The sequence below is a fragment of the Lepus europaeus genome, chromosome 5 (assembly GCF_033115175.1).
Source record: "Lepus europaeus isolate LE1 chromosome 5, mLepTim1.pri, whole genome shotgun sequence".
Classification (NCBI taxonomy): domain Eukaryota; kingdom Metazoa; phylum Chordata; class Mammalia; order Lagomorpha; family Leporidae; genus Lepus; species Lepus europaeus.
In genome coordinates this window covers 63,111,203-63,116,187 of record NC_084831.1, presented here as the reverse complement: position 1 = coordinate 63,116,187, position 4,985 = coordinate 63,111,203, and the positions used below count along the sequence as shown (strand labels likewise).

The 4,985-nt window shown below is 37.1% G+C and overlaps 1 non-coding gene across 1 annotated transcript; it reads right to left on the bottom strand.

Moving 5' to 3' along the window:
* Positions 1-1,021: 1,021 nt before the first annotated feature.
* On the bottom strand, positions 1,022-1,124 carry LOC133761259 (U6 spliceosomal RNA). The gene has a single exon (XR_009866060.1). It is a non-coding gene; the product is annotated as a U6 spliceosomal RNA (small nuclear RNA).
* Between the last annotated feature and the right edge of the window lie 3,861 nt (positions 1,125-4,985).

Sequence of the window (4,985 nt, the reverse complement as noted above, 5' to 3'; positions counted from 1 at the left end):
ACACCGAAACACAAAGTGTAAAATACTGTTTGAGTACTAGTTATAGCATTAATTCACATTGTACAACACATTAAGGACAGAGATCCTACACGAGGAGTAAGTGCACAGTGACTCCTGTTGTTGACTTAACAAATTGACACTCTTGTAATCACCCTAGGGTCTTGTCATGAGTTGCCAAGGCTATGGAAGCCTTTTGAGTTTGCTAACTCTGATCTCATTTATGCAAGGTCATAGTCAAAGTGGAAGTTCTCTCCTCCCTTCAGAGAAAGGTACCTCCTTCTTTGATGGCCCGTTCTTTCCACTGGGATCTCACTCACAGAGATCTTTCATTTAGGTTTTTTTTTTTCTTTTTTCTTTTTGCCAGAGTGTCTTGGCTTTCCATGCCTGAAATACTCTCATGGGCTCTTGAGCCAGATCCGAATGCCTTAAGGGCTGATTCTGAGGCCAGAATGCTATTTAGGATATCTGCCATTCCATGAGTCTGCTGTGTATCCCGCTTCCCATGTTGAATCATTCTCTCCTTCTTAATTCTATCAGTTAGTATTAGCAGACACTAGTCTTGTTTATGTGATCTCTTTGACTCTTAGACCTATCATTATGGTCAATTGTGAATTGAAATTGATCACTTGGACTAGTGAGATGGCATCGGTACATGCCACCTTGATGGAATTGAATTGGAATCCCCTGGCACGTTTCTAACTCTACTGTTTGGGGCAAGTCAGATTGAGCATGTCCCAAATTGTACATCTCCTCCCTCTTTTATTCCCATTCTTATATTTAACAGAGATCACTTTTCAGTTAAATTTAAACACCTAAGAATAATTGTGTGTTAATGCAAAGATTTAAAGACTATAAAATTTCAGCAAGTGGTTCCAAATTTTTGTTGAAATATATGAAAATATTTTCTATAAATATTAGACAAAAGATAATGTGTGAGTTCTCAAATTTTAGAGAAGCAAGTCTATACTTAAATATTTCTCTCCCTTTTTTGAGATTCACAAAGATTTATTAGAGTCAAAGAAAAAATATGGAACACTTCACAAATATGTGTGTCATCCTTGCACAGGGGCCATGCTAATCTTATCTGTTTTGTTCCAATTTTAGTATGTGCTGCCGAAGTGAGCACAAACATTTCTTTTTAATTATCTAACTGCAACTTTCAGGTTTACTGGGAAAAGGTCGTTTAAAACTCCATAACATGACTGTGTACACTTTTAAATTTTGGGGGAAAAATCTTTAGAGCTTAATTTTTGAACTATTGAAAATAAAAGTGGTACCATCACTGTGGCATAGCCAGGTAAGCAGCCATCTGCAATGCTGGCATCCCATGTGGGCACTGGTTCGAGTCCCGGCTTCTTTGCTTCTGATTCAGCTCCCTGATAATGCACCTGGGAAAGCAGTGGAAGATGGCTCAAGTCCTTGGGTCCCTGCACCCACGCTGGAGACAAGGAAGAAGCTCCTTTGCCATGGCTTCTGGCCCAGCCCTGGCTGTTTTGGCCATTTTGGGGGTGAACCCATCTCTCCTCTCAGATTTCAAATAAATGTATATTTTCTAAAAAGGAAAGAAAAGCAAGGCTCAGACATCAGTTTGCAGTCAGATATGATGGCAAAGCCAACAAAGTTCTTAAAAACAATCAAGAGTTGTATCAGACAGAACACAGAGACTAGAAACTCAAGTTTTCTTCTTTCTTCATTCCTGGCAATAATTCCAGAAGGTTATACTCTGCAGCCCTTCCGTTTCTCATTGTTATTTTCACACTGTACACAGATCTCACACTGCATTGTACTCTATACATTTTGATGGATCTGTAGCATATTTTTTCTTGCAAATGGCCATTAACCTCTTCAACCCCTGAATGTAATTACATTGAATTTCTTCATTTAAAACATGTGTGGCATGCTTGGAAAAAATCTTTTCCCTGCCAGTTCTAGCATGAATCCCAACCACAGTGACACCAACACACCAAGGCACATTCCCCGTGGCCATCTGGAGCATCATTTGCCTTCACATACTCTCTCTGCAACATGAATTTAATAATATCTGGTTTTGATTCTTTAACATCAGCAGGAAGATTCCTCTTCTTTTTAGCTTCCTAAAAGCGGTCTGAGTTAGGACTTGGTCTATTTTTGAGCAGCACTGTTCAGTTCACCCTGCACACTGCATTTCTGGGTTTAGTTAGTTCTTTACTGTGAGCCTCTTCACTGAATGCAAATATTGAAATTTAGGTTTGAAAATCAAGAGATTTGGGGGCCAGTGTTGTGGCAAGAGTAGATTAAGCTGCCAACTGTGACTCGGTGTTCCATATCAGAGTGCTGATTTGAGTCTCAGCTGCTCTGCTTCTGATCCAGCTCCCTGCTAATGTGCCCGGGAAAGCGGTAAAAGATGGTCCAAGACCTTGAACCCCTCACCCACGTAGGGAACCTGGAAGTTCCAGTCTTCTTGGTTTCAACCTGGCCCAGCCTGGGCTGTTGTGGCCTTTTGGGGAGTGAACCAAATGATGGGAAATTCATTCCTTCATATTCTCTCTCTCTCCCTTTCAGTCTCTCTCTCTCTCTCTCTCTCTCTCTCTCTCTTATTACCTCTCTCCTATCTCTCCCTCTCTCCATCACTCTGCATTTCAAATAAAATGAAATCAAGAATTATAAACTTGGGCAACTAGGATAGAAACTTTTTTTTGAACAGATAAGAGATCAGTTTTTTTGAGCAGGAGTTCAGGAAATGTTTCCTCCATCTTGAGTGCAAATAATTAAATTCCTTGTTCTGGAACATTGGAATATTTGCACAAATTTCACATTCATATTTAATTTACTAATCTCCCCCAGTGGTAAAAGCACTCCTGCAAATGCTTTCTTTTTCCTCTTTCCCTCCTACAGTTTTTAAGGTACAAATAAAGAACTGGGAATAAAAATCGTAGGTTGAAGGTATTGTGTATTTCTCCATTAGTTGCCAGTAACCTAAAAGGCAGCAGAGATCGGAGTCCTTCATAGGGAACTTCTGGAAATTTGATAGGTGATTATTTTTCCACCTGTTTCCCAATTCACCACCCTTGTGTAAACACCTCTCAAAGAGAACTGGTTTAGGGTGAAAGCAATGTCATTTTGTACAGAGTCCTGTGTGTCACAAAGTATTTGATTAACCAGAGTAGCCAAAGATTAATTTAATTATTTGGTCAATATTTTACTAGGATTTTCACTTATTACTAACCCTTTTATTTTTATTGTAATTAGTTTATTTTCCTATCCTCTTCATTTATGCAGCTGATGTTTTACACAAAGTACTTAAATTATAAGATCAACTGCAAAAGTTGGTCCAAAGGTTAAGTCACATTTTATCATAAACCTGCACCTTGCCTAATCTTGTCAAGATTTTTGGATTGGGAAAAAAATACACACCATCAGATAAAAAGCTTGTAATTACAATTAATTTCACTAATTTGCTTTGGACTAATTTTTTAAAAACCCACACTGAGATGTGACAGTAGAATGATAGACAAGAACTACACAGTTTTTAAAGCTTGAAGATAAATGAGGAAAATCCCTTTGAGGGTGGATGACCAATGAAACCTGAAGAATCAAATCACAGCTGTATCTATTAGTTTTTATCGCTACCATATTTCATAGCTTCAGAGCTTCAGCTGTCATTAAAAATGCCAAAGTCACAGTCTTTCTGTAGAATATTACATACAAGCCAATTTACAAAGCTCTGGTTTGCAGCTCAGTTCTGAAAAAAAATGTGGTCTAGGGGACTTTCTCAGTTCAAACCAACTTGTAGGAATTTGCTTAAGTTAAATCTTAGATTGGGGTTCCCTAGTAGCTAGTTGTGAATGTATGTTGAACTGAAAAACCACAAAATACAGTTCTGTAAATTCATAGGATGAAATAACAGGTTAGTGAAGCAGTATGAATTTCTAGAATTTTCTACTGAATAGCTGTTTTGAATTATAATTATTAGAAGTGTATGCTAATTGCAACAAGGCAAACAGTATAGAGGCAATGAAAGAAAACAGTTTTTCCTGCTCCAATTCTTTCCTTCTGGAGGACAGCAAGTATCTTGTATATATTCTTCTTCATCTTTTAAAACACATCCTGCTATATTAGTAAGCAAAATTTGATATTTTTAATTTTGCTAATATGATTTATAATTTCTATGTAATGTACTGATTTCATTGTTTTCACACCAGAACAGCTTTTTCCCAAATTAATGTTTTCATGAAAAATTTGGTACTTCCATTCTTAAAGGCTGTTATCAGCTTAAGTGTGACTTCCCATGGGAAGTCACTTTTATCTCATAAAACTGGATTTAGAATTAATTCTTTGGTGAATGTCTTGGTTTCATGTTGTATATTCCTTGAGACTGAGATATTGTCACTGTATTACTGACAAGTTCTTGCCTGGTGCCTGGGACATAATAAGGCTAGATAGTGATTAATATAGATAGATATATATATAAAATTATATGAAATATATAACTTAAATATATATATGAACTTGTGCAAACATTTGTGGCAACTTCAAAATAATGGAAAATTCACATTATTTTTAAATTCCATTTCCCCAAAAACCTTTTGAAGCCTCCTCATATTTACTTATACATATATTTATATATCATATATATGGTATATAAAATATAGAAGTAATGATGAATAGATTCCTTCATTGTTAACAGAAACTGTTTCATCATTGAATTTTGAAATGAGTTTTTAAGTACTGTAACCACAGAACTTTACATGATATCTAGTAGATCAAAGTTGCTCCATGTTTGTGGAATGGAGGATGGCCCTCCAACCCTTCCAATAGCTCTCTGGCATGCTCTGGGGCACAACCTGAAAACAGTAGATTGTGAATAGGGCAGTCACAAAGCAGCTAAAACACTGGCAGGTCTGGGGTTTTGCACAGCCTATTTGTATGCCTCATACAATTTCTATTTCACTGAACTTATCTGGGGACATCTGATATGACTGGCCACTTGGCTTTCCGATTGTGGT